This window comes from Phyllobates terribilis, unplaced genomic scaffold (genome assembly GCF_046119375.1).
Source record: "Phyllobates terribilis strain yellow unplaced genomic scaffold, ASM4611937v1 Scaffold_2__4_contigs__length_985480577, whole genome shotgun sequence".
NCBI classification, from domain to species: Eukaryota; Metazoa; Chordata; class Amphibia; order Anura; family Dendrobatidae; genus Phyllobates; species Phyllobates terribilis.
This window is the reverse complement of record NW_027362762.1, coordinates 975,281,366-975,296,883: the sequence shown is the minus strand read 5'-3', so window position 1 is coordinate 975,296,883 and position 15,518 is coordinate 975,281,366. Positions and strand designations below refer to the sequence as shown.

The following is a 15,518-nucleotide window of genomic DNA, read 5'->3' as shown; positions in this document are numbered from 1 at the left end:
GAAAGCCGGGGTCCAGGGTAGGATACCATGGTATTAGTGGGCAGCGGAGCTGCCGGATTGCGAGACATGGCACTGGCGGAGGTTGCTGGTGGAGCAGTCAGAGTGTCCAGGCGAGTATTGACATTCCGCAGGTGACCCAGGATGGACTCCTGTTGGGACCTTTGACGGGACAGTTCATGACACAGGTCCGAGAGCGAGGAAGCTTGGGTGCCACCGGGTTCCATGGCCCGAGCAAACTGTAACGGGTCTGGGAGGCGGAACCTCAGAGCTACTATACAAGGAGGCGGTCCTTGTAAGGGAGCGGGTGGCGACCAGGGAAGACGGGCTGGAAGTCTCAGCAGGTGAACGGGACAGTCTCTGAGTGAACGGGACAGTCTCTGAGTGAACGGGACAGTCTCTGAGTGAACGGGCTGGAGGTCACGGCAAGTGACCGGGGCAGTCTCTAGGTATAGGGTTGGTACGACCTGTGGCGGCTGAAGATAGACGTGAGCTCCCAGGTGAGCAGGCTAGAGTCTCTGGATGAACGGGTGGTCACAGCATGTGACGGCGGAGCCTCCAGGAAGACCAGCGGACAGGCGACAGATGAGCGCTCCCAGGTGAGCGGGCAGAAGTCTCTGGACAGGCGGGTGGTCACAGCACGTGACGGCAGAGCCTCCGGGTAGGCAAACAGACAGGTAGCAGAAGAGCGCTCCCAGGTGAGCGGGCAGGAGTCACTGGACAGGCAGGTGGTCACAGCACGTGACGGCGGAGCCTCCAGGTAGGCTAGCAGGCAGATAGCAGATGTGCGCTCCCAGGTGAGCGGGCAAGCTGGTCCATAGACAGACTGACAGGAGTTGGAAGGCAGACCGTCGGACCTCAGGCAGGCAGGCAGGTAGCTGATGTGCGCTCCCAGGTGAGCGGGCAGGCTGGTCCTTAGACAGACTGACAGGATTAGTAAGGCAGACCGTCGGACCTCAGACTAGCAGGCAGGTAGCAAGTAATCAGGCAGGAATCTGGCAGGTAACTGGCAGGTAACTGGCAATGGGACCTGAGGGCTGAAGCACAGGTGAGACACAGGTGCAAACAACATTGCTCGGGCACCTCCATTTTGGAGGAGGTGCCTTATATACGGTAAAGTCCTCCGGCCATTGGCCGGGGACTCCTTAGGACGGCGCGCGCGGCCCCTTTAAGAGGGAGGGAGGACGCGCGCGCCCTAAGCACAGTGGCTGGGAAGGAGCGCGCGCTGCCAGCAGAGCGGGAGAGGGTCGCCGGGCACGGAGCAGAGCGGTGAGGGGAACAGCGTCCCTGCCTAGCAGAGGGCAGGGACGCCGGCACTACATTGGTGTTGTAGTGTAAGGCAAGTGACGCAGCAATTAAGTAAAAGACACAGCGGGGTGCAGTCTTCAGGTTTTTACTCACAGTTCTTATGATGTTCCAGGTTAAAACTGCCAGCCGGTTATAACAGCCCACCGAGTCCTGTGTCTTCCGGGGAAGTGATCCAGCCAAGTCTCAGATAACTTGGGTGCACTTGATCGGGACCCCCTTCTTGTGTACCTTCCCAGGTCGTCTCCCTGCGCTGGCTCTCGCCCTCCTGCCATGCGCCTCACACACAGTGTCCCGAGCCAATGGCCGCGGGCCTTGTTGGGCGACGTCCTTTCTGTCCCCTTTGTCCTTTATGGCCACCTTTTCAGCGAATGTGTGTGGTTTTTGGCTACGGCACATGAAGATACGGCAACCTCCAGTTTGCTAGCTGAGTCTTGTAGTCCTCCACTAGTCTGGGGCCAGTCCCCTACTGCGGCCTGATCCCTTCACGGTCAGAGTGAATTCGGGCGCATGAGTGGACTCCACACTTCCCGTGCCCCTAAGATCCTTTCTCTCTCTGGAGCCCTTCTCACTGCTCCGGTCCTCTCTCACTGGGTCTGGACCCAGGACTCGAACTCTCTAGATCTTTCTACCCTTCCTTTTATACTCTCTGTCATGTGACCCACGTCACTAACTGTCACTCTATGTGGTCCCCTCTAACTTCAGTCCTTCCTTAGTGCTCCCCTAAACTACTTCCTCCACCCACCTCCTCTACTTAGTTCCACCTTCCAAACAGAGACCGGGTCTGTGCTCTTGTGGCGCCACTGCGGGTGCAGTCGCCACAGAGGTACTGCATCTCACCCAGAGGTGTGATATCTCACGCTCAGGTAAGGAAGGAGTACTGCCCGGGACCCTAAAACCTGCATCCAACACTACACTACTCCAGACCGGCAGGAGGGGCAAGATGCGTCGCTTCCCTGCTGAGCCCTGTCCCTGGCTGGAGTGGGGGGGGGGAACCAAAGTGAGGGGGAACCATGTAGTGGGTGTGGGTGGAGGAAGAAAATCAGGGGACCATTGAAAGGAGTGATATAAAAAGGGATGGAACTGACTCGCCCCCTGGGCCGTGGGGCACTCGGATCCAGGCAATAGGGAGACGATGGGGGTAGTAGTGGCGACCCGGTTCCGTGGCTCAGGGTGGTCAGGCCAATGGTAGTCTGCTACGTTCTGCTGATAATGTCCGACTACGCCACCCGTGGATTGCGGTTATTAGGAACCGCCGCTGCATGCAGACCGCTGGGGCTGATGAGGTGTGCAGCTAGGGTAGTGTGACTCCCCACGGGAAGAGTGCGGCCCCAGGGCAGTATAATGGATGGTGGGAGTGATGGTAGTGAGAGTCCCAGTGTTAATAGTGCTGGAGGAGCAAGGAGCACACAGACAACAGGTTGCAGTCCAGGGTCTTTACTAGAACAGGTAAACTGACCCATAAACAGTCCCAGCTAGGAGGGGACCTGGATGTCTGAGAGCAATGGGGAAATTGGCCCTGGTCAGGGTGAGGGTGTAGGCCTACCGTGCTTTCTGTGCTCCTTCTGGCTATCTCCTCGTTATAGGGTAGCAGCCCACGTTTCCGAGCTTTCCGTGTATTCTCGCCTGTATGGCCTGCGACGTGGGTTCCTTTCTGCTCCCAGCCTTGTACGGCTCTGCTGGTCCCTTCTGTTGTGGCAGGGCCTCCAGGCTTCTTAGGCCAAGGAATATACAGTCCCTTGCGAACTGGTTATCTGCTGGAGAATGTGGAATCCTCCCAGCCTCAGACACAAAAGTCTGGTAGATTAAGTCTTTTATCTGCCAAGACAGGCTCTCTTCGCCTCTTGTCTCTGGCTTGTGGCTCTCCTCCTGCCACACTTCCTCTTAGGTGCAGTACAACTGTCTGTTCCTGCTCTGCTCCAGGACAAGTCTCAGTGCTGAGACAGGCCATCAAGTTCTCCCTAACCCTGCCCCCAGTACCAGCTTTTATAGGGGCAGCCTGCTCCCCCTACTGGCCTGAAACAGGAGGTACTGCATGCTAATGTTCCCCTGACTAGAGAACCTCCCCCTTGCTCTCAGACACAGCTTTAATATATTTTGTGGCATCCAGGCCAGGGTGACACATTCCCCCCTAGTAAAATTTAGTACTCCGGGACTAAACAGTAAATAAAGAATAACATGCATAACTATAAAACATTAATAGACAAACGACGCACAGCTTGAGTTCTTAAGGTCACAGTGTGGTCTGTGACCGGGTGTCCATATCACCAATACAACGGGGAGCCTTAACCAGGTGGGGGTCTGTCCTACCCCAAGTCCTTTACAGTCTTAGTTCATTCCTTGGTTAGGCTCCGAACGCAGTCCATACAAGGTCCCGGTTATACAAAGTCCATAACCTTTGAGTCCTTACGGTAGCTGCAAGAAACTGAAACACAGAATTACCAAACAAGCATGTAACTTGGCAAACAATTCAACATTTAGCAACATGGTTATTTACAATTAGTGCACTCTATATTTTCCAGCGAGCGGGTATCTGCCCCTTTGTGCTCCTGGTTGACCTACGTAGCCCACTGTCTGGTGGTGGACCAACCTGGCTTTCCCCACTAGCGTTAGGGGTACAGCTACCAGCTGGGTGTACAGGTAGGGCAGGCAGCTGTCTGCGGGTCCTTTGGCTTACCGCAGGCATGGCAGGCTCACTGTCAGCAGCGGGTTGACTCTCCTGGGCTGCTGGTACAGGCTCTTCTGCCTCTGGAACCGCTTGCTCCTCTTCACCTTCCGGCTCTGGTGTTGGTTGTTGCTGTGCCGGTTGCAGGAAATGCAGGACAGGTACCACTATGGCATCATTTATGCGAGTCCAGGACTGAGGGAACTCTCCGAGAACGGTGCTGATCATTTCTTCCTTGTCCTCTGCGGGTTCAAGGTCACTCTGATCCTCTTCTGCACTACGGAGATGCTCGGGGCATCTTTTGAGGTGGTCTCTGGAGACGACACTAGTGGTTTCCTCCGTCCTTGGTGATTACGCACACCTTTGGGTTGTCGTGGTCAGACTGCAGTACGGTGTAGGGTTCCCTTTCCCACTGGTCGTCCAACTTATGTAGCCTTCTTTTTCGCTTTAGGACTTGCTCACCAGGTTCTAGGGGACCAGCAGGGGCGTGTTGATTGAAGAGTTTTTCTTGCCTCTCTCTCACCTGGGCCAGGCTCTTCTCCACACTCTCCTGTACCTTCTTATACTGCAGTTGTCTTTCCGTATCCCAGTCCGCATCCGGGGAGGTGTCCTCAGGTATTAGGACTCCCATCTCCAGGTCTACGGGCAGCTTACCTGGTCTGGCTCGCATCAGGTAAGCCGGGGTGCAGTTTGTAGCATTCACCGGGATATTGTTGTATAGGTCTATCAGGTCCAGCAGTTTTTCTGGCCACAGGCTGCGTTCCTCCAGGGGCAACGTCTTCAGGAGATCAATGACTATATTGTTCATCTTCTCACACATCCCGTTGGTTTGGGGGTGGTAAGGCGTTGTACGAATCTTCTTACAGCCATAGAGGTTGCAGAACTCCTGGAAGATTTCAGCCTCGAACGCTGGACCCTGGTCTGTCAGGACCTGTTCCGGATACCCTTGTGGACGGCAGAAATATTGCTGGAAGGCTCTGGCCGCTGTTTGGGCTGTCAAGTCCTTTACCGGGACCACCACTAGAAAACGGGAATAGTGGTCCACGATTGTCAGGGCATAGATGTATCCAGACCGGCTTGGAGCCAATTTGACGTGGTCCAAAGCTACCAGCTCAAGAGGCTGCGTGGTGACGATGGGCCTCAAGGGTGTCTTCTGGCTGGTGCGGTCCTTCCTCCTCAGGTGACAAGGGCCACAGTCTCTGCACCACTTTTCTACAGCTCCTCTCATGCCGACCCAAAAGAACCTTCCTCTTAGCAGGAACACCAGTTTCTTCCAACCGAAGTGCCCCGCTCTGTCATGGTAAGCCCCCAGGACCATAGCTGCATCTCGCCTTGGGACCACGACTTGCCAGGTCAGCTCGTGCGTCTGGTGGTTGACAATCCTTCTGCACAACTTGCCTTCGTAGAGGAACAGCTTGCTCTTCTCTTTCCATAGCTGCTTGGCTTCCTCTGGGGCATCCGGATCCATGCGGGCGTCTTCCTGGGTCAGCAGATCTTTCACCAGGCGGATGGCAGGGTCACTATCTTGGGTCTCGGCCCAGCTGTGGTGAAGTAGGGGATTGATCATCACGGTTGTTAGATCCTCCTCCTTCACGCGGTGGGAGTATTGAGCGGCTCCATACCGGTGAAACGCGGGGAGTTCTACCTCCTCCAGCTCTTCTGGGTCTTCGTCACCTTCAGGTAAGTGAGGCATCCTCGATAGGGCGTCAGCGTTGGCATTGGTTTTGCCGGCCCGGTACTTGATCACGAAGTCATAGTTGGAGAGACGGGCCATCCACCGCTGTTCTAGGGCACCCAGTCTTGCATTGTCCAGGTGTGTCAACGGGTTGTTGTCCGTGTACACGGTGAACTTTGCGGAGGCCAGGTAATGCTTGAAGCGTTCCGTCACGGCCCACACCACCGCCAAGAATTCTAGCTTGAAGGAGCTGTAATTCTCCGGGTTCCTCTCGGTGGGCCTCAGCTTCCGGCTGGAGTACGCGATCACCCTTTCTCTGCCCTGTTGGTTTTGGGACAGTACGGCTCCCAGTTCCACATTACTGGCATATGTGTGGAGAATGAAAGGCTGGCCATAATCAGGGTAGGCCAGGATCTCGTCCCCTGTGAGGGCCATCTTTAGCTGGCGGAAGGACTCCTCTTCCGGTTTATCCCACTTGAAGGGCGGCTTTTGGCTCCTGGACTTAGACTGTCCGATCAGGAGGTCCTGCTTAGGAGCTGCCATCTTGGTGAACCCGGGGATGAATCTTCGGTAGTAGCCTACCAACCCGAGAAACTGTCTCACCTCTTTGATGTTCGAGGGGCTTGGCCAGCTCTTGATTGCCGTGACCTTGTCAGGGTCGGGGGCTACCCCTTCCGCACTTACCACGTGCCCTAGGTACTGGACCTTTGGTTTCAGCAGGTGACACTTCGATGGTTTCACCTTCAGGCCATAGCCTGCCAGGGCTTCGAACACCTCAGCCAGGTGTTTGAGATGGTCCTCGTAGGTCTTCGAATAGACGATCACGTCATCCAGGTAAAGGAGGACCGTCTCGAAGTTTCGGTGCCCTAGACAGCATTCCATCAGCCGCTGGAAGGTCCCTGGTGCGTTGCAGAGCCCGAAAGGCATACAGTTGAACTCGCTCAGTCCCATCGGGGTGGTGAAGGCGGTCTTCTCCTTGTCAGCTTCTGCCACAGGAACCTGCTAGTACCCACTAGTAAGGTCCAAAGTAGAAAAGAAGTTAGCTGATTTTAGTGCGGCTAAAGACTCCTCTATTCTAGGCAGTGGTTATGCGTCTTTGTGGGTGATACGGTTGATTTGTCTATAGTCCACGCACATTCTCATGGTGCCGTCTTTCTTTTTCACCAGAACCAAGGGGGCTGCCCAGGGGCTACAGCTATCTCTAATGACCCCAGCTTCTTTCATTTCTCTTAGCATGCCCTTGGCATTCTGATAATGTGCGGGGGGTACAGGCCTGTGTCTCTCTTTTATTGGTGGGTGGCTCCCCGTGGGGATATGGTGTTCTATTAATTTTACTCAGCCGAAGTCTAGCGGGTGCTTACTAAAGACTCTCTCGTACTCCTGTACCACCCGGTAGACTCCTTGTTTTTGGTGCAGGGGAGTGGAGTCAGCACCCACATGGAGTTTCTGGCACCAGTCCTCCTTTTGTTTCTGGGAGCCATTACCCTCCGCCTGTGGAGATGGAGGCAAGGGTTCCACGGCCCTGATAGCTTGGTGTTCGACAACAAACAGTTTTAGCCGCATACCACAGGTGGCGTCACAAACTGTATATAAAAACTATAAATCCCCTGTAAATAACCCCCCCCCCGGGTCACCGCCACTGTGACTTCTCCCCCTAGCAACGACCGGCCCGGCACTCTCCCTTCGGAGCAATCTAGAACTTCCTAATGGAGTGGTGTGGTGTTGGATGTGAGTGGGTGGGTCCCGGGTAGTGGGGTACCACACCTCTGGCTGACATGCAATACCTCTGTGGCAACTGGACCCGCAGGGGCGCCACAGATGAACAGAGCGTTCACGGGACCCAGAGAGAAAAGAGACAGAGACGTGATGAACAGAGCGTTCACAGGACTCAGAGAGAAAAGAGACAGAGACGTGATGAACAGAGTGTTCACGGGGCCCAGAAAGAAAAGAGACAGAGACGTGATGAGCAGAGCTTTCACTGGGCCCAGAGAGAAAAGAGACAGAGACGTGATGAGCAGAGCGTTCACGGGGCCCAGAGTGTCCACTATTGGGACAACCCCTTTTCAGTTTTAATGTATGGTGCTGATAAAATACAAACACCTATCCTCACCTCCTGTGTCGGCGCTATTCCAGCAGTGTCAGCACTCGCCGTCCCAAGGCTGTTCAAGCGGTGACATTATAGAGGTTATCGCCGGTCACTATAGCTGTGTTCCCAGGCTCACTTCACTGCGAGTCGGGATGATGAACTGCGGTGACCTCAGTGAGATCACCAATAGCACCGCAAGACAACTTCATGGTGCTGCTCGTGGTGATCTGATTGAGTTCAGCACAGTTCATCATCCCGGCTCGCAGTGAAGTGAGCCTGGGAACAGAGCTATAGTGACTGGCGGTAACCTCTATATCCTGTATGACATCACCGCCCGTCACTGGAGCGGCGCTCGCAGCAGCTCATTGTATCATGGTTTGCAGACTGGACGGTTACCTCATGCTGCTGTTCAGGTTGTAAACCAAATATCGCAGAGATGGATTACAGTGTGGGACAGTATGTCAGACAGGTGAGTACTATCATTGTTTTTTATTTTTGTTTTTTTACAGGGCACAAGGGCTTCAGGGGATTAGGTGTAAAGTGAGTTTAATGTGTTTTTTTATTTTATTCTTATTTTTACACTGAATACTACTCTCAACATTGTCCTCTGATGGTGCTGATCTCAGCGTGAGCAACGGACAATGATGAGACTTGCTTCCAGCAGCCGCACCGGGGATCAGCATGAACCGTACCGCTGATTCCCAGGCACCGATACGTCATCCCTGTGTCATCACTGTGCACGTGTGCGGCCCGTGCTGCGGGTAAAAAACGGATATGTTAGCGTGTTTTGCACATGGACACACGGTCCATGGAAACACACTGACACACTGACATGTGCGCAGACCCATTCATGTCTCCAGTACGTGTGGAAACTGTCACCACTTGTACCGGAAACCCTGACATGTGAATAAGGCTTAAGGAAGTGACACGTGCAATAGGACTGTGCTGTGACTGTGTAAATGGATGCTGCCATCTAGTGATCAGAAACATTGGAACCAAATATGACATAGGAACCGAAAGGAGGCGGACTGTTTGGACTGGAGGAAAGAAGAAGCTAGATGGACAGGGGGACATGTGATCTGCTGTGATGCAGGGGCAGGAGATCAGTCATTGCCCGGACTTATAACAAGTCACCGGTGAAGGTCTGCACTGACTGTCAGCCAAACCCCGGGGAAACGGCTCAAAAATGCACATTACCGACAGTGGATGAGCCACGTGGGGCAGGGAACAAAGGGACGGAACCTCAGCCGTGTGAGCGGAGGCCTGGATAAAGGGACGGAACCTCAGCCGTGTGAGCGGAGGCCTGGATAAAGGGACGGAACCTCAGCCGTGTGAGCGGAGGCCTGGATAAAGGGACGGAACCTCAGCCGTGTGAGCGGAGGCCTGGATAAAGGGACAGAACCTCAGCCGTGTGAGCGGAGGCCTGGATAAAGGGACGGAACCTCAGCCGTGTGAGCGGAGGCCTGGATAAAGGGACGGAACCTCAGCCGTGTGAGCGGAGGCCTGGATAAAGGGAGGGAACCTCAGCCGTGTGAGCGGAGGCCTGGATAAAGGGACGGAACCTCAGCCGTGTGAGCGGAGACCTGGATAAAGGGACGGAACCTCAGCCGTGTGAGCGGAGGCCTGGATAAAGGGACGGAACCTCAGCCGTGTGAGCGGAGGCCTGGATAAAGGGACGGAACCTCAGCCGTGTGAGCGGAGGCCTGGATAAAGGGACGGAACCTCAGCCGTGTGAGCGGAGGCCTGGATAAAGGGACGGAACCTCAGCCGTGTGAGCGGAGGCCTGGATAAAGGGACGGAACCTCAGCCGTGTGAGCGGAGACCTGGATAAAGGGACGGAACCTCAGCCGTGTGAGCGGAGACCTGGATAAAGGGACGGAACCTCAGCCGTGTGAGCAGAGGCCTGGATAAAGGGACGGAACCTCAGCCGTGTGAGCGGAGGCCTGGATAAAGGGACGGAACCTCAGCCGTGTGAGCGGAGGCCTGGATAAAGGGACAGAACCTCAGCCGTGTGAGCGGAGGCCTGGATAAAGGGAGGGAACCTCAGCCGTGTGAGCGGAGGCCTGGATAAAGGGACGGAACCTCAGCCGTGTGAGCGGAGGCCTGGATAAAGGGACGGAACCTCAGCCGTGTGAGCGGAGGCCTGGATAAAGGGACAGAACCTCAGCCGTGTGAGCGGAGGCCTGGATAAAGGGACGGAACCTCAGCCGTGTGAGCGGAGGCCTGGATAAAGGGACGGAACCTCAGCCGTGTGAGCGGAGGCCTGGATAAAGGGAGGGAACCTCAGCCGTGTGAGCGGAGGCCTGGATAAAGGGACGGAACCTCAGCCGTGTGAGCGGAGACCTGGATAAAGGGACGGAACCTCAGCCGTGTGAGCGGAGGCCTGGATAAAGGGACGGAACCTCAGCCGTGTGAGCGGAGGCCTGGATAAAGGGACGGAACCTCAGCCGTGTGAGCGGAGGCCTGGATAAAGGGACGGAACCTCAGCCGTGTGAGCGGAGGCCTGGATAAAGGGACGGAACCTCAGCCGTGTGAGCGGAGGCCTGGATAAAGGGACGGAACCTCAGCCGTGTGAGCGGAGACCTGGATAAAGGGACGGAACCTCAGCCGTGTGAGCGGAGACCTGGATAAAGGGACGGAACCTCAGCCGTGTGAGCAGAGGCCTGGATAAAGGGACGGAACCTCAGCCGTGTGAGCGGAGGCCTGGATAAAGGGACGGAACCTCAGCCGTGTGAGCGGAGGCCTGGATAAAGGGACGGAACCTCAGCCGTGTGAGCGGAGGCCTGGATAAAGGGACGGAACCTCAGCCGTGTGAGCGGAGGCCTGGATAAAGGGACGGAACCTCAGCTGTGTGAGCGGAGGCCTGGATAAAGGGACGGAACCTCAGCCGTGTGAGCGGAGGCCTGGATAAAGGGACGGAACCTCAGCCGTGTGAGCGGAGGCCTGGATAAAGGGACGGAACCTCAGCCGTGTGAGCGGAGGCCTGGATAAAGGGACGGAACCTCAGCCGTGTGAGCGGAGGCCTGGATAAAGGGACGGAACCTCAGCCGTGTGAGCGGAGGCCTGGATAAAGGGACGGAACCTCAGCCGTGTGAGCGGAGGCCTGGATAAAGGGACGGAACCTCAGCCGTGTGAGCGGAGGCCTGGATAAAGGGACGGAACCTCAGCCGTGTGAGCGGAGGCCTGGATAAAGGGAGGGAACCTCAGCCGTGTGAGCGGAGGCCTGGATAAAGGGACGGAACCTCAGCCGTGTGAGCGGAGACCTGGATAAAGGGACGGAACCTCAGCCGTGTGAGCGGAGGCCTGGATAAAGGGACGGAACCTCAGCCGTGTGAGCGGAGGCCTGGATAAAGGGACGGAACCTCAGCCGTGTGAGCGGAGGCCTGGATAAAGGGACGGAACCTCAGCCGTGTGAGCGGAGGCCTGGATAAAGGGATGGAACCTCAGCCGTGTGAGCGGAGGCCTGGATAAAGGGACGGAACCTCAGCTGTGTGAGCGGAGGCCTGGATAAAGGGACGGAACCTCAGCCGTGTGAGCGGAGGCCTGGATAAAGGGACGGAACCTCAGCCGTGTGAGCGGAGGCCTGGATAAAGGGACGGAACCTCAGCCGTGTGAGCGGAGGCCTGGATAAAGGGAGGGAACCTCACCCGTGTGAGCGGAGGCCTGGATAAAGGGAGGGAACCTCAGCCGTGTGAGCGGAGGCCTGGATAAAGGGAGGGAACCTCAGCCGTGTGAGCGGAGGCCTGGATAAAGGGACGGAACCTCAGCCGTGTGAGCGGAGGCCTGGATAAAGGGACGGAACCTCAGCCGTGTGAGCGGAGGCCTGGATAAAGGGACGGAACCTCAGCCGTGTGAGCGGAGACCTGGATAAAGGGAGGGAACCTCAGCCGTGTGAGCGGAGGCCTGGATAAAGGGAGGGAACCTCAGCCGTGTGAGCGGAGGCCTGGATAAAGGGACGGAACCTCACCTGTGTGAGTGGAGGCCTGGATAAAGGGACGGAACCTCAGCCGTGTGAGCGGAGGTCTGGATAAAGGGAGGGAACCTCGGCCGTGTGAGCGGAGGCCTGGATAAAGGGAGGGAACCTCAGCCGTGTGAGCGGAGGCCTGGATAAAGGGAGGGAACCTCAGCCGTGTGAGCGGAGGCCTGGATAAAGGGACGGAACCTCAGCCGTGTGAGCGGAGGCCTGGATAAAGGGACGGAACCTCAGCCGTGTGAGCGGAGGCCTGGATAAAGGGACGGAACCTCAGCCGTGTGAGCGGAGGCCTGGATAAAGGGAGGGAACCTCAGCCGTGTGAGCGGAGGCCTGGATAAAGGGACGGAACCTCAGCCGTGTGAGCGGAGGCCTGGATAAAGGGACGGAACCTCACCCGTGTGAGCGGAGGCCTGGATAAAGGGACGGGACCTCAGCCGTGTGAGCGGAGGCCTGGATAAAGGGACGGGACCTCAGCCGTGTGAGCGGAGGCCTGGATAAAGGGACGGAACCTCAGCCGTGTGAGCGGAGGCCTGGATAAAGGGACGGAACCTCAGCCGTGTGAGCGGAGGCCTGGATAAAGGGACGAAACCTCAGCCGTGTGAGCGGAGGCCTGGATAAAGGGACGGAACCTCAGGCGTGTGAGCGGAGGCCTGGATAAAGGGACGGAACCTCAGCCGTGTGAGCGGAGGCCTGGATAAAGGGACGGAACCTCAGCCGTGTGAGCGGAGGCCTGGATAAAGGGACGGAACCTCAGCCGTGTGAGCGGAGGCCTGGATAAAGGGACGGGACCTCAGCCATGTGAGCGGAGGCCTGGATAAAGGGACGGAACCTCAGCCGTGTGAGCGGAGGCCTGGATAAAGGGAGGGAATCTCGGCCGTGTGAGCGGAGGCCTGGATAAAGGGACGGAACCTCAGCCATGTGAGCGGAGGCCTGGATAAAGGGACGGGACTTCAGCAGTGTGAGCGGAGGCCTGGATAAAGGGACGGAACCTCAGCCGTGTGAGCAGAGGCCTGGATAAAGGGACGGAACTTCAGCCGTGTGAGCGGAGGCCTTTATAAAGGGACGGAACCTCAGCCGTGTGAGCGGAGGCCTGGATAAAGGGACGGAACCTCAGCCGTGTGAGCGGAGGCCTGGATAAAGGGACGGAACCTCAGCCATGTGAGCGGAGGCCTGGATAAAGGGACGGAACCTCAGCCATGTGAGCGGAGGCCTGGATAAAGGGACGGAACCTCAGCCGTGTGAGCGGAGGCCTGGATAAAGGGACGGAACCTCAGCCGTGTGAGCGGAGGCCTGGATAAAGGGACGGAACCTCAGCCGTGTGAGCGGAGGCCTTGATAAAGGGAGGGAACCTCAGCCGTGTGAGCGGAGGCCTGGATAAAGGGACGGAACCTCAGCCGTGTGAGCGGAGGCCTGGATAAAGGGACGGAACCTCAGCCGTGTGAGCGGAGGCCTGGATAAAGGGACGGAACCTCAGCCGTGTGAGCGGAGGCCTGGATAAAGGGACGGAACCTCAGCCGTGTGAGCGGAGGCCTGGATAAAGGGACGGAACCTCAGCCGTGTGAGCGGAGGCCTGGATAAAGGGACGGAACCTCAGCCGTGTGAGCGGAGGCCTGGATAAAGGGAGGGAACCTCGTCCGTGTGAGCGGAAGCCTGGATAAAGGGACGGAACCTCAGCCGTGTGAGCGGAGGCCTGGATAAAGGGACGGAACCTCAGCCGTGTGAGCGGAGGCCTGGATAAAGGGACGGAACCTCAGCCGTGTGAGCGGAGGCCTGGATAAAGGGAGGGAACCTCAGCCGTGTGAGCGGAGGCCTGGATAAAGGGACGGAACCTCAGCCGTGTGAGCTGAGCCCTGGATAAAGGGACGGAACCTCAGCCGTGTGAGCGGAGGCCTGGATAAAGGGACGGAACCTCAGCCGTGTGAGCGGAGGCCTGGATAAAGGGACAGAACCTCAGCCGTGTGAGCGGAGGCCTGGATAAAGGGACGGAACTTCAGCCGTGTGAGCGGAGGCCTTTATAAAGGGACGGAACCTCAGCCGTGTGAGCGGAGGCCTGGATAAAGGGACGGAACCTCAGCCGTGTGAGCGGAGGCCTGGATAAAGGGACGGAACCTCAGCCGTGTGAGCGGAGGCCTGGATAAAGGGAGGGAATCTCGGCCGTGTGAGCGGAGGCCTGGATAAAGGGACGGAACCTCAGCTGTGTGAGCGGAGGCCTGGATAAAGGGACGGAACCTCAGCCGTGTGAGCGGAGGTCTGGATAAAGGGACGGAACCTCAGCCGTGTGAGCGGAGGCCTGGATAAAGGGACGGAACCTCAGCCGTGTGAGCGGAGGCCTGGATAAAGGGACGGAACCTCAGCCGTGTGAGCGGAGGTCTGGATAAAGGGACGGAACCTCAGCCGTGTGAGCGGAGGCCTGGATAAAGGGACGGGACCTCAGCCGTGTGAGCGGAGGCCTGGATAAAGGGACGGAACCTCAGCCGTGTGAGCGGAGGCCTGGATAAAGGGACGGAACCTCAGCCGTGTGAGCGGAGGCCTGGATAAAGGGACGGAACCTCAGCCGTGTGAGCGGAGGCCTGGATAAAGGGACGGGACCTCAGCCGTGTGAGCGGAGGCCTGGATAAAGGGACGGAACCTCGGTCGTGTGAGCGGAGGCCTGGATAAAGGGAGGGATTCTCGGCTGTGTGAGCGGAGGCCTGGATAAAGGGACGGAACCTCAGCCGTGTGAGCGGAGGCCTGGATAAAGGGACGGAACCTCAGCCGTGTGAGCGGAGGCCTGGATAAAGGGACGGAACCTCAGCCGTATGAGCGGAGGTCTGGATAAAGGGACGGAACCTCAGCCGTGTGAGCGGAGGCCTGGATAAAGGGACGGGACCTCAGCCGTGTGAGCGGAGGCCTGGATAAAGGGACGGGACCTCAGCCGTGTGAGCGGAGGCCTGGATAAAGGGACGGAACCTCAGCCGTGTGAGCGGAGGCCTGGATAAAGGGACGGAACCTCAGCCGTGTGAGCGGAGGTCTGGATAAAGGGACGGAACCTCAGCCGTGTGAGCGGAGGCCTGGATAAAGGGACGGGACCTCAGCCGTGTGAGCGGAGGCCTGGATAAAGGGACGGAACCTCAGCCGTGTGAGCGGAGGCCTGGATAAAGGGACGGAACCTCAGCCGTGTGAGCGGAGGCCTGGATAAAGGGAGGGAATCTCGGCCGTGTGAGCGGAGGCCTGGATAAAGGGACGGAACCTCAGCCATGTGAGCGGAGGCCTGGATAAAGGGACGGGACTTCAGCCGTGTGAGCGGAGGCCTGGATAAAGGGACGGAACCTCAGCCGTGTGAGCAGAGGCCTGGATAAAGGGACGGAACTTCAGCCGTGTGAGCGGAGGCCTTTATAAAGGGACGGAACCTCAGCCGTGTGAGCGGAGGCCTGGATAAAGGGACGGAACCTCAGCCGTGTGAGCGGAGGCCTGGATAAAGGGACGGAACCTCAGCCATGTGAGCGGAGGCCTGGATAAAGGGACGGAACCTCAGCCATGTGAGCGGAGGCCTGGATAAAGGGACGGAACCTCAGCCGTGTGAGCGGAGGCCTGGATAAAGGGACGGAACCTCAGCCGTGTGAGCGGAGGCCTGGATAAAGGGACGGAACCTCAGCCGTGTGAGCGGAGGCCTTGATAAAGGGAGGGAACCTCAGCCGTGTGAGCGGAGGCCTGGATAAAGGGACGGAACCTCAGCCGTGTGAGCGGAGGCCTGGATAAAGGGACGGAACCTCAGCCGTGTGAGCGGAGGCCTGGATAAAGGGACGGAACCTCAGCCGTGTGAGCGGAGGCCTGGATA

At 57.6% G+C, this 15,518-nt stretch overlaps 1 protein-coding gene across 1 annotated transcript in view; it reads right to left on the bottom strand.

Annotated features, from left to right (window-relative positions):
• Positions 1-2,919: 2,919 nt before the first annotated feature.
• Positions 2,920-15,518, bottom strand: part of VTCN1 (V-set domain containing T cell activation inhibitor 1) — a 195,665-nt gene continuing 183,066 nt past the window's right edge. The window contains exon 6 of the mRNA XM_073670879.1: positions 2,920-3,727. The gene's annotated coding sequence lies outside the window, so the exon portion shown is untranslated. The remainder of the gene's footprint in view (positions 3,728-15,518) is intronic.